The sequence below is a fragment of the Lactuca serriola genome, chromosome 6 (assembly GCF_051521515.1).
Source record: "Lactuca serriola cultivar US96UC23 chromosome 6, Lser_US96UC23_V15, whole genome shotgun sequence".
NCBI classification, from domain to species: domain Eukaryota; kingdom Viridiplantae; phylum Streptophyta; class Magnoliopsida; order Asterales; family Asteraceae; genus Lactuca; species Lactuca serriola.
Genome location: NC_136413.1, coordinates 126356759 through 126378356, shown reverse-complemented (window position 1 = coordinate 126378356; position 21598 = coordinate 126356759).

Here is a 21598-nt window from a genome sequence, read left to right as displayed (position 1 = left end):
GTAGTGTTGAGGAAGTACGCATGTTTTCTTTATTTTCATAATTAAAGACTTTGCTATGTTTCTGTAATAAGATTAATCAATTATTCAATTCACATGGTGAAGATATATGTACAGCCGCAATCACGGAAAGTGAAATAAGAAGCTGGAATATGTATTCTAGACTATGACATTGTATGCATATATACATGTTAGGGACGATCTTTGCAACCAACAAAAAAGTTTGAAACAAATGTGTTGTATTTAGTAAATGTCAGGACCAAAGATGCAATTTAGTTATAACATTAAAAAATTACATTGTTGGTCCTTAAGGTTTGGTATCAATGTCCAACTACCTTGTTTGTACTAGACTTAATCCCTATTTCAAACTAAACTACCTTGTTTGTACTAGACTTAGAAGGGTAATATAGTTTACGTTGTGTTAACGTTTAGTCATTGCAGTTATATTTTGTCCACATATGACCATCTAACTTGTTTGGATTGTTCATATTATATCCTTATGACTGGTTAGTGTAGGTTTTAGCCGATCATAAGGATGTAATGTGAATAGTCCAAACAAGTTCAATGGTAATATATGGACAAAAAAACATAAGGGACCAAATGTGAATAAAACCTAAACTATATTATCCTTATAAGTTATAATAGTTTATTCATATCACTAGAGAAATGGTTTGATCTTTTTAGGACCAATTTGGTTGTTTGATGAGCCTGAACGGGACTAAGCCAATGATGCTTAGATCGAACTAGGATGAACAACCAGTTCGAACCCGTTTAGATTAATAATGAGATCCGATAAGTGGACCAACAGAACGTGACTGATGCTTATTAAGTATACATATAAGCTATTGTGTACATACACGTCTTGTATGGATCAACCACATTACTCTTAGATATTATAAAACCATATTATATAAAATATTCGTATCTTTTTAATAAAAACAACAATGTACTTATATTTTTTTTAACTGTAAGAACATCTTAGTTAATCGATAATTGAATACAGGTTGTCAAAATAAAACTAACCGTTAACGCTCCAACACGCAGACATTTTACTAGTGTGTGTGTGTGTATAATAATAATAATAATAATAATAATAATAATAATAATAAAAATAATAATAATAATAATAATAATAATATAATAATAATAATATAATAATAATAAGAACAACAACAACAACAACAACAACAAACAAACAAGAAGAAAAAGAAGAAGAAGAAGAATGTGAGAGACTCTTCCTCAATGAGGTTGAAAAACATATGTTAAATTAACAATTAGTAACAAATATAAAAAAACATGTTCCCATTAGTACAAAAAAAACATTAACTGATGCGGTTAAAATGATTAATTGATGCGGGTATTGAACCGCACCAACAGATACCACATCAAAAACATCTAATAATGCGGTTATATAACCGCACCAAAAAATGACGAAAACCTCATAAAAATACCCATATTTAATGATGAAAACCGCACCAAAAAATAATAACCTCACTAATTAATAAACACACCAATTCATGAAGTCACAATTCCAGTAATTTCTTCCTTCTTTTTGATAGTACAATTGTTAGACATTATGGTATGGCCTCTATATTAGTATATTAAAGTATGGCCTCAATATTAGTTCATGATTGTAATGGGTTTTATATTTAAATGTTATATGCCCCAACCTATCTACTACCCTGTTGATCCTTAAAACACAACCTCCTCTTTTTTATATATCTTATTGGTTTGATGGTGGCGTAAGTATCATGTGGTTATGGTTGTCAAAAGTGGCACTTGGGGTGTAGTTTGTTCAAAGTTGGAACAAGTAAGAGGGTGGAGGTTCCGATGGTTAGAGGTTGTCTACGATGGAGGGTTTGAGTTTAGAAGGTGTGAGGCTGAAACAAATTGTGTGTGAGGCTGTGATGGGTGGCTTGAAGGTTAACCTTTTCAACTGATTTTGAGGTAGAGGTTGGTGGTTCGTGGAGGTTGCAATAGGTGCTATAGGTGGTTGGATATCTTTGGCTGTAACAGGTGGCGATGGAGGGTGATGTGTAACGACTCAAAAATCACAACAAATTTATACTTTTAAAAACAACCAATAGTCATACAAAATCATTGTTGCCAAATTGTTTATCCATATCAGAGTATCCCAAAACCATAAAACCATAAATAGAGGATGTGTACGGTCACACATTCGCCTTCCCGCAATCATCAAAAGTACTTGAAACAATAAACTAAAATCTGTAAGCCAAAGCTTAGTGAGTTCCCCCAAAGTACCAACACATACAACATATCAAACAACAACATGCATAACTGAGCCTTCAGCCTGACCTGGCCGCCTCACAAATCCTACAACCTATCTGGACCGCTCCCGAGCCTTCAGAATGACTAGAATGCCTCGCTGGGCCTACAACTTTTTGGTAGTCACTAGCACACGACCTGAGGTTAACAACCGATCGTGTTGACATATTCTCATTTATGTGTCTATTCCAGTTAAGTTGACTACGCATGTGAGTTTTATGGGTTCTCATTTGATTGTATAAGGCAAAACGCTTTGATCAGTGAAAGTACATTAATCAGTGTGGGTGAGCTGCTCAATAACTTAGAAGCAATGGTAGGCCTTAAGCTGCCGGATGACAAGAAATTAAGAATAAGCAGGTTCAGTCCATATGAATTTGAATTTCTCATAAACCTTGTCTTGTGATAATGGTTCGAAATGACAAGTTCGCATGGATAGAAACGTATACACCATAAAATCTAAGTGGTAAGAGGTTTCTCTCTAGTTTATGAAAATGATTGTGAGGAAATTCTTTCACTAGTAGATTTTAAAGGATTAAAGTTAGCAGTTGTGATAGTTGTGTTCTCAAATTCGAATATGATTATGACATCCCTTTTCATAGTTCGAATTGTGAGAAATGACAATTAGTTTGAACATTTGAGACTTATTTCTATAAGCTCTGAAAAGGTTTAGACACGCACATAAGCTGTCTAATGAAATGTGTATAGAGACTTATCGAAGCGCCACGTATCATAAATTTGAACTTTGTTAAGAAAGTCAATAGGTATTGATTTCTAGAAGTTCAACTGATTTCTGAGTACATGTCAAAGCTAGTGGGAACATAATTGTTATGCTTGTAAGAACATAATTTTTATTCTAGTGGGAGCATGATTATTATGTAAAGTGTTGCAAGTAAGCAATGCTATTTATAGGAAACAAAGTTCTAAATTTACAAAGTTGCAGAATTTGGAAATTGTTTCGCTATAGTAAAGCTTAAGGGAGAGGGCATTAATACTTCATTTCGAATCTAAACGCTTAGATTGAAATTTTAATGGAACTTAGTCATGAGAATATATGAATGTCATGTTGAAATGTTTTAACATAGGAAATTATATATATGGAAATATTATAGCAAGAGACTGGTCTAGTATCATGTCTTTATTATGAATCGTATCTCATATGCTTCGAGTATAGGATCGATTGCATATGCTATAATATTCGCCTGTTCTAATTTTCCAAATGCCTAGCGCATTAAGAGGGAAAAATGACCAAAACCGGATATGACTAAAGTTGTTAAACAACTGTCAAGGACAATCTGAGGTTTACCGAACACTGGTTGCTTGTGGACAATTGGAAGTATAGGAATGGATGGACCTTATTGATATAATTCTAAATAGATAGGATTCTATTTAGAATGGATAGTCATATGACAATTATGGAAATGTTTCATAATGGGAGTTGGATATTAAGAATCTATGTGTAAGTTAGAAACTTTTATACAAGAAGGACGTTCAAGGAATGTACCTTGAATGTGAGACTTCATTTCTGGGGAATTGTCTTGTAACAATCTCCAGTGGAACACTTTGTAATATCGTTGGTTAAGTCTCTGTGACTTTGAAGCCTTGACATTACAAAAGGATCATTGCATGTAAGTTTAGACTCTAACAGATTCTAGTAGTGGCAAAAATTTGGCATTCTTACACTTGTAATAAGGATTTTGAATTGTGAAATGAGCATCATTAGAATTGTGTTCAATTGATATATTTCACAAAGGAAGGACCATAGATAAACATAATGTGCATGCTTGGAGCATGGGATAACTATTGTTTTAATTCAAGTATAAAGTTGATTAGTCGAAACAGTAAACAATGAATAAGGTCTATATAATATGGTGATTAAATAATAAGTGTTTTATTTATATTCAAAAGATTGAGACCATATTGGATTAAATTATTCTTGTGTTTCACTTTGCATGTTTTACTTCCCGACTAACAAGATTATTCAAACATCCACAGTCGATCATACTTTGGAAGTAAGTAATGAGGTAAGACTGTCATGAATTCGACTGTAGATTGTCTAAGTGCTTAGACATAGAAATGTTTGCTCCGGTGTTCGTGGGTATTCATGAAATAGGATTTTAGTAATGGATTAAACCCATGCTCATTTGAATCACTTCATGGATTTTATCACGTGTGATTGTGAGACGATAATATCTTATATTCTTGAAACAGAGACATATATTTGTTGTTTACGAGTCGATTGTACATTGATAATACATAAACGCATCAGTAACTTGATGTTATAAAATGTATTGTTGTGTGTGATTTGATGAGTAAATAGTACAAGCATATGAGTCGAAGTTTATCCGTTCTTTTTACCCTAGATGGGATAAAATCGATATCTATGGGCCCCTCGATGATTTAATGATGTCACCCTAAGCGCTTGGCCAAGCCTAGACTAAGTTGATGTGTTCAATTATAGTCTGAGTTAGTCGTCGTAAATCGGAAGTCGGGAAACAACACATAGACAGAGAGAATGATTATAATCTATGTCTCATGTCCATACGATATCTTGTAGAACGGAGGAATATTTGATCACTTATCTAAAGGACGCGTTGCTGATAAGATCAGAGTTCAACAACAGCTTTTGAAAGCTACGAATGCTAATCAAATTCTGAAGTCATACTTGCAATAATAGTTATTAGACTTATCCAAGTGGGAGACTGTTGTATTAGGTGTCTAAGCCCATAACTATAATTGGTATGCGCTTGATTTGATTATGAACATGGTCCTTTTTGGTTGCCTTCACTCATGCAACTTGACATGATGACTAATGGAGAGATAGAGAGAGAGTATGATTTATTATATGAATAATAAATTGATACTCATAATGATTTTATTAATATATTATAAGATTCATATATTATTTGAAAATCATATTATTAATTAGTGATTGATTAGAAATTAATTTAATATTAATTTTGGGATTAAAGGAACTGATTAATAATAGAGGGACTGGTTTTGCAAATCATTGATAGTTGCAAAACTGGGTTGATGGACTCCATAGAGTGGAGTGTACGAAATCCTATAGGGAGGCCCTATAGATTTCATCCAAGGGATCTAACGAGGGGTCCATGGGCTGCTTAAGCCTTAAGCAAGGAATTAGGGTTTCCACCTGAAAACCCTAGCGGCCACAACTATACATAGAACCCCTCCATAAGGAATTTCGGCCCTAAGCTTTATGAAATCCTAGAGTAGCCGATTTTCACCTCTCTCCTAAGTCATTCTTTGCATTGAGTGTTTGTGATTCCATTAGAGGTGCAACACTTGGGGCACTAGGCTTTCAGAAGCCAAGATCAAGTAAGGATTGTTCTTGCTATTACAATATAACAAGTGAGGTAATCTTTTAACCCTAATATATATATATATATATATATATATATATGTGTGTGTGTGTGTGTGAATTTCAAATTGTATATGCTAGATCTAGGGTTATTGCTTTGGAGTTTCTATTTGCATGTTCAATAGAAAAAAACTTAGATCCAAAGCAATTAGTGTTGCATATGCACCATAGGAATGTTGTAATGCTCAAAACCTATCACACCTAGCGTACAAGCTCCTGCCCAAAATTACCATAATGCCATTTTAGGCCAATCTTGCAATCTTTTCAACTTCAAGGGGGCCAAAATGCAATATTATTCAAATATAAGGTCACAATTAGAAGTACCTCATCTTGGGATGTTACATGATGGCAGGCAGTTTGTGGTGGTGAAGGTCTACGGTTTTGGCGGTGATGGTTGAGAGTGGTCTCGGTGGTGCATGTGGTTCGAGATGAAGATGATGTAGGGAAGGTTTACAAAAAAAATATCTAATACTCTACTGAAAAATAAAAGTGTGACGAAGTTATGGTTTCCATGGGTGTGTGCTTAGATTTATATTAAAACAGAGAGGGAAGATTTGGGAGAGATATTTATAAATTTGAAGGATCTAGCCAGGGGCAGAGCCAATAGGGGGTTGCCGGATGCTTTGCCCCCCTTAATCCCTTTCAAAGTTCTGTTATCATATATCTATATATCTATCTATATCTATATCTATATATTTTATGAAGCTAACATTTTTCCTTGAGCCTCATGAATTTGAAACTCCCAAGGCTATTCAACTTATATTTTACTCAAACCATATTCATTTGAAACCTCATATTTAAATGAATACCACTCAAAAGTCTCTTAATAATGATTAACTATTCAAAGGTTTTATAACTTATATAATATGTTTAATAAACAATTAATGGATAGTTTACTATAAAAAGACCAATCTTTTTGAATAGAAACACAAATACAAATCACATTTAAAATTCACAAAGAAAACAAATTTAAAGGTTTTTGTGTTGGTTTGAGGGCTTTGGACCATTTTCGAGCCATGTTATTATGTTAAAGTTTTTAATTTGTAAGTTTATCATATACTAATCCTTTTTTATATATATATATATATATATATATATATATATATATATATATCTTGGTTTAAGTATTTTTTTAATCCAATCATTGTATGTTGTGGTTGAAATTTAAATGTAAAATAGATTAGATTCATATTGTCGATCATATGTTATGGAATGTGATATAAATAATATTTAATTAGATATTGTATATATGTTTGTATATTTGTGTTGCTTGAAAGAAATAATTAATTAAAAATCATGGATATGTCATATTATCCATATTATCCATGTAAGTCTCTTTCAAAATGCAAATTGTCTATCTTATCACTTTATATTTTAGTATATGTTTAACATTTTAATTATAATAGTAAGTGCTTTTTAAAAGTTTTCTTTCACTTAATAATAATAATAATAATAATAAATGGTAAATTAGAAAAATCATGGATATTTTATATTATCCATGAAAGTCTCTTTTGAAATGTAAATTGTCAGTCTTATCACTTTATTATCTAGTATATGTTTCATATTTGAGTAATAATATTTAGTGTTTCTTAAAAGTCTTCTTTAAATTATTAATAATAATAAGTGGTTTAAATTAATGAGCAATAATTTTAGGGAGAATTTCATATATGCCCATCTTTAACTTCAAAATATCATATTTGCCCAGCTTAATTTCTCAATAACATATTTATCCTTCACAAACCTTCAAAATATCATATTTGCCCAAATCCTTTTTTATAATGTTTTTAATATTTTATAATCATTTTTTATACCTTAGAATTATTATAATAATTAAGAAATTTAACCATATTATCCAGACATCTATGATAATAGAATGTGAACTTCTAAATTGTTGGAATGTCGGTCTCTTGACACACAAAAAGATTCATCTTCAACCCTTTTATGGAATGTATATTTTGATTATTTAGTATTTCTTGTTGTTGATTATTATTATGTTGTAGATGGAGGATATTTTAGATATTACCGTTAATAATTTGATGTTTAAAAAATGCATATACGATAGTTTGATATTTAAGAAAGGCATATATGGTATTTTGATGTTTAAAAATGACATAAATGATTTTTTAAAATTTTATGAAGGGTAAATATGATATTTATAAATTAAGTTGGGTAAATATGATATTTTGATGTTTAAAAATGGCATATATGAAATTCTCCCATAATTTTAAATGATAATAACATCGAATTAAAAATTATGTAATGTTAGCTACAAATAAATTGTTTTCTAAATGATCATCATTTTTGAAATTAAAAAATAATCGCATAAGTAAAAAATTTAAATTAATCAATCATAATATTTTTAATAAATAATACTAAATAGATAATTATATTTAATTGTATTAATGAGGAATGTGGGTTGATGTCAATGAATAATATTATTCAAAATAGTTGAGATTTTATATATAAAATTTAGTGTAAAATATTATGTCAAAGTTAATGTCAATAAATAACCATTTTAAACATATACTTTTCAATATTTTAATAATCTATTTTCAACCTGCGTTGCACAACGCGCGAGAATTCGTCTAGTATATCTTATAAAGCTAGCATTTTCCTTAAACCTCATGCATTTGAAACTCTCATGCAATTTTCCTTTCACCACATTCATTTGAAACTCTCATGACTTTTCAATTTTTTTCTAATAATAATTATAATTGGTTAATAAGGTTAAATAAATATCAAAGCTAAAGTGTAATCATATATAAACTAAATTTCAATATTAAAGTATTATCTTTACTTCTACTTATAAAGTTATGTTTTTTAACTTTTAACATATTATACTTAATTTATTAGTGTTAATATATTGTTGGATGTAAACCATTATCGTTTTAAAGATACAATTTTGGAACAATTTGTATAACATACTTAAATTATTAATTTAAATATAACATTACAGGGTTAACTTAAATATGAATTTTAGTTTACCTTAAACAACTCAAAAAATATTTTGTAAATAATTAAAAGTGATAAATTGTAGTGTCTTTCTAATAATGATTATAAGTTGGTTAATAAGGTTAAATAAATATCAAACCTAAAGTGTAATCATAAATAAACTAAATTTCAATTTTAAAATAATATTTTTACTTCTACTTATAAAGTTATGTCTTTAACTTTTAACATATTATACTTAATTTATTAGATTTAAAATGTTGTTGTATGTAAACCATCATTAGTTTAAAGCTACAACTTTTGAACAGTTTGGACAAAAATACTTAAATTGTTAATTTAAGTATAACATTACAGTGTCAACTTAAATATAAATTTCATTTTCACTTAAAAAAACAAAAAATATTTTATAAATCGTTAAAAGTGATAAATTGTAGTGATAAATGCAAAAACTAAACTGTAATCTCAATTTAACTAAAATATTTCTTAAAGATATTTTTATAATCGTTAAAAGTTTTCAAATACGTAACTTAAAATAACTTACAGTAACAATAGTTAAAAATAACTATATATAAATGATTATATTGTTATATTTAAAATCAAAAAACAATGTTTGATGTTTTAAATAATTATACTGATAGAAATTAAAACATTAAGCAAATAAATTTTAAAAAATTAATTAACAATAATAACAACTACGAATAACATTAAACCATATATTATACTTAATTTTATTCACTTGTAATTCGCGAGTAGAAGTCACTCAAACTATTGAGATAATGAAATTATAATAGATGTATATATATATATATATATATATATATATATATATATATATATATATATATATATATATATATTATCATATAATTCCAAATAATCAATATATTATATCAATTTAGTATACGAATTAGGATATCAAATTTAACAACAACATTATTGTTATATTTTAACAAAAACATATATTTGTAAAGACTTCAACTATATAGGTGTTTTTCGCATAACGCATGGACATTCGCCTAGTATCTTATAAAGCTAGCATTTTTCCTTTCACCACATTCACTTGAAACTCCTATGCATTTTTCCTTTCACCACATTCATTTGAAACTCCCATAACTTTTCAATTTCTTTCTAATAATGGTTATAAGTTGGTTAATAAGATTAAATAAATATCAAACATAAAGTGTAATCATATACAAACTAAATTTCAATATGAAAAGAATATCTTTACTTCTATTTATAAAGTTATGTTTTTTTAACTTTTAACTTATTATACTTAATTTATTAGTTTTATTATATTATGGGTGTAAACCATTATCATTTTAAAACTATAACTTTTGAACTATTTGTATAAAATACTTAAATTATAATTTAAATATAACATTACATGATCAACTTAAATGTAAATTTTAGTTTAACTTAAATAGCCCAAATAATATTTTATAAATAGTTAAAAGTGATAAATTGTAGTGTCTTTCTAATAATGATTATAAGTTGGTTAATAAGGTTAAATAAATATCAAACCTAAAATATAGTCATAAATAAACTAAATTTCAATATTAAAATAACATCTTTACTTCTACTTATAAAGTTATATCTTTAATTTTTAACAGATTATACTTAATTTATTAGATTAAGATGTTATATGTAAACCATTATCAATTTAAAGCTACAACTTTTGAACAGTTTAGACAAAATACTTAAATTGTTAACTTAAATATAACATTACAATGTCAACGTAAATATAAATTTTAGTTCCACTTAAAAAACCCAATGAATCTTTTGTGAATAGTTAAAAATGATAAATTATAGTGCTAAATGTAAGAACTGAATTATAATCTCAATTTAACTAAAATATTTCCTAAAGATATTTGTATAATCGTTAAAAGTTTTCAAATAAGTAGCGCTTAAAACAACTTACAATAACAATAGTTAAATGTAACTGTATATAAATAATTATATTGTTACCTTTAAAATCAAAAAATAATTTTTGATGTTTTAAATAATTATAATGATAGAAATTAAAACGTTAAACAAATAAATTTTAGAAAATTAATTAACAATAACAACAACTATAAATAACATTAAACCATATATTATATTTAATTTTATTCATGAGTAACTTGCGGATAGAAGTCATTCAAACAGTTTAGATTATGCAGTTATAATAAATGTATATATTATCATCTAATTCAAAATAATCAATATATTATATCAATTTAGTATACAAATTATTATATCAAATTTAACAACAACGTTATTGTTATATTAAACAAAAAAACATATATTTATAAAGATTTCAACTATATAGGTGTTTATGCGCAACGCACGGACATTTGCCTAGAATAATTAATAAATCTATGAATAAGTTGAAGCCCACATCAGCTATCAATATTACTAGGCCCCTCCTAATTTTTTTTTCAAATTCTATTATTATATTAAAAAATAATAAGCATTTGTCAGTTATAACTAAAAATGAGACCCACAATCTTAATGGAAAAAATGCTACACCGTACATATCCATTTAACTTAATCGCCTATTCCATATACCTATTTATTTTAATTCATGTTAATATTATTTTAATCGTAGATTAATAGGTACATGTTGTTCTTAAATTTCTATTTTATTTGACTATTAAGTGGTATATAATTAGTAGCTTTTTATTATTCACATATAAAGTTATAGATAATTTATCTTCTTTAAAATAAAGACGGTCTCAACGTAACAAGTAAAATACTACTTATAATCTTATAAAATTTATTCAGTTCTATTTTCTCTAAAATTGATCATAGTACAATATATATTTATGTTCTAATTAGTTTTTTTTAATACTAGTAGAATAATGATGAGAATTGGTGTTTATAAACAGCTATTTTATAAATTTTACAGACTCGATTATGTTATTCAGAAACAAAATATATTTTAATATTTTGTTACGACGTAAACCCCCTTTATCTTATAATCATAGCTCCGCCCCTGGATCCAACGCAAAATGAAAATTTTGAAAGAAAAGAAAATTTTGAATGAAATTTTGAAAAGGAAGATTAAATGGGGCGGTTCTACATGATTAAATGGGATATTTTCTATTGATTTAATGGTGCGGTTTTAAAAACCGCACAAATAAATACGGTTTAATGCATTTTAGGGAAACCGCACCAACAAATGCCTAAAATGATGTGGTTCATTGATTTATTGTTGTGGAAGTGTTTTTAATGATGCAGTTTTAGGCTACCACCGCTCAAAAAAATCATCGCACCAAAAAATGGGTTCTGTAGATATCCGATAGAATGTATTAGTTAGTTATTTTTTTAATTTTTATTTTTTTATTTTATTTTATTTTTTTAATTAAGAAAATGGAATCCGCCACAATATTAGTCCATACTACATATTGCCAATGGATTTTCGGTATTTTTGGGATTTAAAAAAAATTAAGTTGCGTTTAGTTACAGAAAAACAATTTTCATTTTCCGTTTTTTATTTTCCCTTTTCAGTTTTCGTTTTCCGTTTTCGATTTTCATTGGAAAACTTAGAAAACGTGTTTAGTTAAAACTTATTCGTTTTTCATTTTCAGTTTTAGAAAATTAGAAAACATGTTTAGATGTATATTTTTCTATCGGTTTTCATTTTTAGAAAACGGTAGCGGCGATAGGGTGGGCATGGGGATGGTGGCGGTGGTGGGTGCAGCGGCGGGGGGCAGTGGCGGTGTCATTGATGGCGACGATGATGGTGGTGGTGGTGGCGGCGATGATTGGTATGACAGACAGTGGTGGTGGTGGCGACAATTGTGACAGTAATGGTGATGACGGCGGTGGTGTTGGTGATGGGGTAGTGGTGCTGGTGCTGGTGATGGTAATGGTAGGCCGGTGATTATGGTAGTGGCGTTGAGTGTATGTGTGTGTGTGTTTGTTTGTGGGGGTGGGGGTGGGTGTGGGTGTTTGTGGGTGGGTGGGTGGGGGGGGGTGTTTGTGGGTGTGGGTGTGTGTGTGTGTGTGTTTGTAGGGGTGGGTGTGTGTGTTTGTGTGTGGATGAGTGGGTGGGTGGGGGTTGGTGTGGGTGTGTGGGGGTCGGTTATCCAAAAGTTTCCAACTTCTTTGTAATTTTAGAAAATAGAAAATTTTTATTTTCCATTAAAATTTAGAAAAATATACGAACTAAATGCGTTTTCAAAATTCTCATTTTTATTGAAATTTTTTTCCGGAAAATGGTTTATTTTTTCGCAACTAAATGCACTCTTAAGTTCTTGTTTGTTTGTTTATATATATATATATATATATATATATATATATATATATATATATATATATATATATATATATATATATATATATATATATATATATATATAAATCAGGTTTTTGTCTTTTTCCGTTGGTGTTTTCCAACATATTTAAGTATTTTTGCAAACCTGTTCCAAATATAGTCTGAATTAGGTTTATGGCTGGTTGCTATTCGAAAATTTTCATCAGTAAATTATTTAAAACAATGTCTTGTTTTTAGTACTGAGATAAAGGTTGGCTGTTGAACAATATCCCATGTATGTCACTAATTTGACGGTATTTAATTTTTTGTTTTAAACATGTCTTTGACAATAAGATAATAATATGTTCAAAATAATATATATTTTGCTTGTTTTGGAAATGATTTTGATGGAACGTGTTGTGTTAACTTCTCGACATGCTTTCGATATTTGGTAGGTAACAATCTTACATCTCACCTGCACTGATTGAAGCAAAGTTTTTCCTCAACAAAATACCATCTCACATCAACAAAACAGAAGACTCAATATATTTCTATAATGGGGAAGTTTTTTGATGATTTTTTTTTCATAAATTAAAAATAGCATTGTCCCATCTAAATAATTTAAGAAGCCATTGGTTTAGTTTTTTTATTGGTTGAAATATATGGGACATACTAAAATATGGAAAAAGTTCTCATCTCAAAAGCTTATTAACTAACAAGTAGATTTTTTTTTTTTTTTTATCTCGGAAAAGCTCTCACGATAGATGTAAGTTTTTTCAAAGCCTTTTCATTTTGAAAAAGCTGTGCTCTTAGAAGTTTATCATTTGAAAATTAATTATGACCTCAGTTATACATATGCACACGTTGTTCACAACTAAGCATATAATGGTACATACTACACTACTATAGGTATACTGGATCGATTTTGAAAGGTTTACTGTGAAGAATAAAGATTGCCCATAAAGAGAGTAAATTCTATGGATCGTCCTTTAGTTTTATAGTTTTTTTTTTTCTAATATGAACCTTATAATTTTTTTTCCTTGAGGTGGTCCCTACGGAGCAAACATTGCACACAAAAAGTTCTTATGACTAACTTTGTTACAATATCCTGTTAATTATAAGTGAAAAGACGAAAATGACCTTTGTCCTTGTGTTATATTGCCGGACAAAGAAAGAAGAACCGATGAGGGAGTTGCTGGAGCAGCCCCGCGCCAACACATTCGTTGATGCGAAAACCACCAGCTGCCACCTTTCCCTCTTCCTACTCCGATCGACAGAACCACAAGTGACCATTCCTTCCATTTTCTCGCGGCTCCTTGACTGTTCGATCCAGCTGCTTCCTTTCCCCTCAATTGGTGGTCGCCGGCGACAAGAAAAGAACCACAAAGGGTCGTCGGAGGTCGACTGCCCCTCCTCGCGATCTGCTTGACCATCGAAGCTTCCTGATCGCCGCGTTCCATTTGTGTTTCTTTTTCTGCTTCTCCGATCAAACAATAAACAGGGAGCATTTCCCCATCGTTTTTGTTGCTAGATCTTTAGTGGATCTACCATCAATGCCCGAGCTAAGGATGAAGAAGTCCACACACATACAGAGAGAGAGAGAGAGAGAGAGAGAGGACCATTTGTGTACAAAGAACAAAGAGTATTTTGTCATTTACAATTACTTAACAGAATCTGTTAACATAGTTAGTCATAAGGGTCTTTCGTGTGTAAGGTTTGCTCCCTAGGGACCATCTCAGGCAAAAAAGTTTTCATATGGACCATATCAAAAAAAAAAAAAATTGTAAAGCTAAAGAACCATCCGTGTAATTTATTCCCATAAATATTATTTTTATGTACAAGTGTAACACCCCTAATCCAGCAGACAAGAAAGGAAAGGAAAACCCTAAGTCAAGGAGTCAACTCGTCGAGTCTAAGGAAAAACTCGACGAGTAGGAGCGAGTTCCGTGTCGCAGATTAAATGGCCGACTCGGCGAGTCTGGTCTGGGTTGGGAAACCCTAATTCCGGGACTTAGTGCCCTATTTAAGCCTCATATTCTCATCCCGTCAGCCTCATCTTCAGCCTCCAGACCCCAAACCCTCACCCACGAAACCCTAGTGCCTTTCTTGTGAGTGTGATCCATTTTTGGAGTTCTTGTGGTCTACTTGGAAGCTTGAAGAAGGAGAAAAGCTTGGAGGAACCAAGAAGGGGATTGCAGATCCAGAAGTAGCTTCTCAATCCCATCACTTTGTGGTAATCAAGTCTTGACCTTGCTCATCAACCTCTTAGATCTCCTCATGTCCCTTTTGTTTGAGTTTTGGTTCAAAAGCTAGATCTACGGGGACAAGGACGTCCCAAGCTTATATCCATTCAGATTTGGAGCCACTAGGTGTGGCTAAGGCATAAAGGTGCAAGCTTTATGCCATTAGGATGTCCCATGCAAGCTTAAAGAGATTATAATGGCCTTTTGGAGCCCTAAAGGCCATGCAAGGAAGTAAAGTCCAGAACTTTACAAGGTTATTGGATGTCTAGAGCTTAGATCTTGATTTCCCTGTTTTGGTTTAGAGAAATAAGGGTTTTGGATCATGGAGCTATGTCTTAATGAGCTAGGGTTTTGTCTAAACCCGTTAAGAAGGGATTAAGATGGGTAAAACTGGAAACTTTACCCTTAGTAAGTCATTTCTAGAGTGTTTATGAAGATTTGAGTTCAGTTCTGAAGTATAAGGGCTTAATCCTTTAAGATTGTCCATCAGGACGAGGAACTCGACGAGTCCAGGAAGGGACTCGACGAGTTTAAGCGAGTTGTCCTGTTTTCTGGTTATGGGTGAACTCGGCGAGTCAGGGTAATGACTCGGCGGGTTGACTCGGTTTGTCACGAGTCTGGATTAGCCAGGGAACTCGGCGAGTCAGGGGCTGACTCGACGAGTTGGTTCGCGGTTGCAGGATTCTGTGCTTTTGACTCGGCGAGTTTATGGAGCAACTCGGCGAGTCAAGTCAACCTGGAAGTGTTGACTTTGACCATGGACCGTTGACTTTGACCAAGTTTGACAAGGGTTGACTTTTGGATTATCATGGATTAAATGTTGTTTGGGTATTGATAGTTCGGGAAGCCGAAGGGTCAGCAGTTCGGAAGTGTCGGTTAACAGTCAAAAGTGTTTAGCGAATCTTCAGTAGTGTGAGGTGACTCATCTTCCAGTACCAACGGGTCTAAGGCCACAATGTCGGCCCGTTTAAGTAGTTGTAGTATGCCGGGGTGAGCCCGATGCGGTTTATATGTTTCCGGACTTCGGTCCGATGCCGGGGGGGGGGGGGGGGGTCCTGAGAAGTAGTTATGTATGCTTGATATCTTTGTGATTCATGCATGTTTATGTGTTATGTGTTATATGTTCGGATTCCAGTCCGATGCTGGGGCAAGCCCGATGCAGTATATGTGATTATGTTATATGCTATGTGTTTCGGGGTAAGCCCGATGTTGGGGTCAGCCCGATGTATGTTAGTTATTATGCCATGTTTTATGTGTTCCGGGGCAATCCGATGTATGCTAGTTTATCTGTTATATGTTATAAGTTCCGGGCTTCAGTCTGATGCCGGAGCAAGCCCGATGCAGATTATGTGATTATGTTATGTGATATATGCTACGTTGTGTATGTGTTGGGGTAATCCCTATGTCGGGGTGAGCCCGATGTCCGATGCGGTCGGATGCCGGGGTGAGCCCGATGCCGGGTAAGTCAATGTCGGGATTCGTCCTGATGTAGTTGGGAGTAGTCCTAGAGTTATATTTATGCTATGTGTTTATGTTATATGCATAGTGGATATGTTTATATGTGTACCGAATTACGACCCGATGCAGTGGGATAGGCCCATGTTATGTGATTATGTGTATGGTATGTGGTAGGTTGGGGAGACTCACTAAGCTTCGTGCTTACAATTTTCAATTTTAGTTTCTGGTACTCAGTTTTCAAAAGAAAAGCTCGGGAAGTTACAGTGCACATACCATTTGTTCAGCCTGGGATGTTTATACTCTGATATACTTGACAGATGTTATGTTATTCTTGAGATACACCGTTTATGATTTTTATATGTTGAAAGATAATTATGGTTTTATTAATGAGTTAGAAACGAAATTTTTGGCTTGTATTTTTGGGATGTTACAACAAGCTTCAATTTTACTATGATAAGATTTGACATTAATATATGGTCACTAACTATAATAGTGAGATTAAAAGTTGAACAATTGTTCATTTACAAATAATCAACAAACATAATTAGTGATGGAATCGTGAGAAAACCATATTATTCAAAAAAATTATAATCATGGGAAAATTTTCTAATACGTAAAAAAATCAGGCATCTTTGACAACACAAGTCATGTGCATGCACATCTCGCACTTCCTCGGGGCCAACCATGACTTTGGGAATTCAGGACAACGAATTACCAAAGTCGGCCTTAGGAGGTGTGACTGTGCGATTGCACACAATAGTGTCATCAAAGAGACTGATTTTTTATGTAAACGAAAATTTCAATGGGAAATCCGTCGCCGGTTCGTCTTTAATCCAACCTGTTATCATATGTTGTTAATCTGTTGGAATTAGGTGGCTTTTGTAATGGATACATCATTGGTTATTTGTAAATGTAACATTTTCTTTATCCTAATCATCATTTATGTAATTAGCTTTGGTCAACTAGGGGTAAAATTTTATCGTGATATTAATATATATATATATATATATATATATATATATATATATATATATAAAGGATCATTTGAGAACTCAAAGTTTCCCGAGAACCCAAGAACCAAACGAAGGCTGTTAGATCAAAATAATTAAAGGTTAGGATGATTTATGGCATTTTCGTAAATAACAAAGGGAAAAAAGAGGTGGGGGTGTAACGCCCCGTTCCTAAGAGTACTTAATTGTGAGTCCCCGGGATTTAAGAGGAAGGGTATTTTGGTCATCTTGTGGGAAGAGTGGAAAAAGAGGGCCAAATATGAAATTTGGGGACACACCGAGTACGCCCAGCGTAAGTGTGTAAATGGACGCGGGTGCAAGGTTGAGTACGCCCAGCGTACTCTCAGAGTTCTAAAACCCTAAATTTAGGGTCAGCCACTATATAAGGAACATGTTGATTCATACCCTAGCCTCCATAAGCTCTCTCTTAACCTCAGAAACCCTAGATAGCCGTTCCACCTCCATTGTTGGGTGTGTTTGGCCTTGGAAAGCTTATTTTGGCAAAGGAGAGGCTAGAAGAAGAAAGAGGAAGTTGTCAAAGAAGGATTTGAGTGGATGGAGCTCATAGATCTGGAAAGATATCATCATTTGGAGCCCATTTGAGGTATAAAGCTTCTTGCTTGTCATTTATATTGCTTAGATCTATATGTTGTGAAGTTTTGGCATCCTTCTTGTCCCAAAAGTCCTCATCTTGATGCATGTTTTGAGTTGGTCGAGATTATCTGTCCTTTCAGACCTTTGGAGAGGTCTTGAGTGAGAAAAATAAGGTCCCAAGGGCTGTGGTTGTTCCATGTGTGAGATATGTAGGTCTTAATGGATTAAGACCTTGATTAAGAGCTTTATGGACGTCCCAAGTGATAAAGTTTGAGACTTTATGGATCCTAGGCATATTTGGCCTAAGGATCTGAAGTTTGGGCTTAAGAGCTTAAGCCATTAAGAAGTTATGTGGACTTAATGAGCAGCGAGGTTACACCCCGCGTAACATAGGAGTACGCCCCGCGTAGCGGGTCAGTGCCCCGATCCCTAGTCGCGAGTCAGCATGTACGCCCCGCGTACCAAGGAGGGTACGCTCAACGTACTCCCTCTGTTGGGTTTTTCGTTATTGGGCCTTAGGGATTGGGCTGCTGGATTTTGGGTCGTGACTGGACATTACGGATAGAGTATTGTGGACCCATTAGTTGTTATGGATCATGGGTCTAGGCCCATTTGGTGAGGTGGGCCCAATTTAGTAAATTGGGCCAATAGTGGTCTTTGCTTTGGACTTTTGGTCTTTGGACCATTAGTGGGCTTGAGAGCTTATCCAGTGTTGGGCCGGATTGAGTTAAGGGTAAATTGGTCAATTTATCCTTGGAAGGGTATTGTGCTTAGCCTAATGATTATTTGTGCTATGTTGGCTAGTTCGGGATTTTCGGTGAGTCGGTGATTCGAGAATCTGCTTCTTCAGTTCAGAGTTTTGGCAGTGGCAAGGTGAGTTATCCTCACTATATCAACAGGGTCTAAGGCACCAAGGCTGACCCTTTATCGGATTGAGATCCGGGTATTGTTGTTATGATTATTGCTTTGATATGGTTGCATCCTGGTAGCTAGGATGGTATATGTTAGAGACCTGGTTAAGGTCGGTATCCTGTTATGTAGGATGATGCTATGCTAGTGACCGGTTAGGTCGGTATCCTGGTTAGGATGATGATATGTTATGTGATCTGCTAGATCGGCTTGTTGACTGTGAATTGTTATATGATTGTATGTTATGTGCACATGGTTGTTGGACTGGGGTTGGTTGAGGCGGGTCCTGGTTTGTGCTGTAGGCCAAGATACCCAGGGCGGACCGGTTGTCCCGAAGGCCCAGCGAGCGGTCCGGATATGCTGTAGGCCCCAAGAGGGCGGACCAGACGTGCCGAGGCTCGGAGAGTGGACCAGGCCGACTGAAGGCCCGGTGCGGGCGGACCAGTCATACTGTAGACTCAGAGAGTGGACCAGGTGGATTGAAGGCCCGGAGCGGGCGTACCAATCACACTGTAGACTCGATGTGTATGGCTAAACTCGGAGGGTGGACCAGGTGGACTGTTGGCCGGTGCGGCGGACCAGTCACACAGTAGACCCGAAGTGCATGGCTGTTCTATGATCAGATATGATATGGCATGTTATGCGTGTATGGTATATGTGGTTGGTATTTTGGGGATATCCCACTATGCTTTGGGGCTTACAGTTGTGGTTTAATGTTTTTCAGGTTCTTTAGGAGACCGTTGCAAGGCAAAGGCGTGATCGTACCGCTCCTCATGTTTATGTTGTGATATGATTCTGGGAATACTCTAATCTAATTATATTGAAAACCTTTTTGTAATAATTTAATAAAATCGGGTTGTTTTTGAAAAGTTTAAATTGGTTGGAATTTTTCGGTCGTTACAGGGGGCATCTTACAATTTAATTGTATTGAAAACCTTTTTGTAATAATTTAATGAAATCGGGTAGTTTTTGAAAAGTTTAAATTGGTTGGAATTTTTCGGTCGTTACAAGTTGGTATCAGAGCCTTGGTTTGAGTGAATTGGAGGAACACTCGTGTGACTCCAGTCTCAAATCGAGGAGGGTTTTCAAAAGAGAATTTAAAATGGTTTTCAAAATGGGTAAAGGAGGACGCGGAGGTACGATCAGCCAGAGCCAGTAAGTAACCCCAAAATACCATACATGATATTTGTTTTTGAGCTTTGATAGAATAACATGCTAGTGTTAGGCTAGGGATCTTCAGGATTTCATGATAATGTTGCCTGATTTATGATGCCTGTTAGCCTAGGGTTTCCTTGTGGGAGATTTCCAGTGTTCCTCTAGTTGTGAGGGTTGAGCGCTTGTTTTGTATGTTTTCTCTAGGGTGTTGTGGTAGTACTTCATACAAATATGGGTAGGTGTGGAAGGTAGTATGGGCCCGTACTACTGAAAGCACAGGACCCATACGCGTATCAGGGAAACCATGACCTCTAGGTTTGGATTGAGAGTTGGTTCCCAGGATAGTGGGAAGAATCTGAGATTTTGTGGTGTTTTTCAGTATGGAGATTCCGAGGCATGCTGGGAGTGGATCCGGGTCAGGATCGGGAGCAAGAGAGGGAGTTCTGGGCGGGTCAGTACTGCCCGAGGTTATTGGTCTGATGATCACGTGCGAGTTGGATGCGAGGATTCGTGAGATCCTGCATGATGAGGTTGCTGCGTTGTTCCGGGCTGAGTTACCGGAACTATTTGGGTCGATCAAGACCTCCATGGTTGAGTATTTTGATGAGCGCTATGTAGCTCTCACAGAGACGGCTGCCGCGGCAGCTACAGCGGCTGTAGCAGCGGCAGGGGGAGGAACTGGTCGGGGTTTTCAGTATCGGGACTTCGATAATACGAAGCCTCCTACCTTTGATGGAGTTCAGGACCCAATTGTTGCTATGAGATGGTTGTCGGATGTGGAGGGGTGTTTCTTCACGTGTTCATGCCCTGTTGATCAGAGGGTGAGGTGTGCTCTGAACCTGTTGAGGCTCGGGGCGAAGGATTGGTGGAGATTGACCACGGGTCATATTCGGATGCGCAGAGGGCTGCGGTTTCATGGGATCAGTTCACAGAAATGTTCAGCACTCGTTATGTTCCGCGGGTTGAGAGGGAGAGATTGGCCCAGGAGTTCCTTGAGCTGAAGCAGGGTTCGGAGTCGGTGATGGAGATCACCAGGATGTTCACTGAGAGGGCGATGTTTTGCCTTGAGTTCGCTTCGGAGCAGGGTCAAATGTCCTGATATCTGAGTATGCTCAAGAGAGATATCAGACAGTTTGTGTCTACGCAGAGGTGCGAGACTTTGTTAGAGTTATAGGAGGCCGCCAGGCGGCGTGAGTTGGAGATTGGGTTGCAGTTGCGTGAGTTGAGGCAGGCTCCAGTGCAGTCGCAGCCGGCGCCGAAACGGTCAAGACCGTTGATTCTAGGGTGGGAGATCAGAGTAGCCACGCTTGTGGGAAGTGTGGGAAGGGTCACACAGGAGTTTGTAGGTCCGGTGGTGCATGCCGCAAGTGCAGAAAGGAGG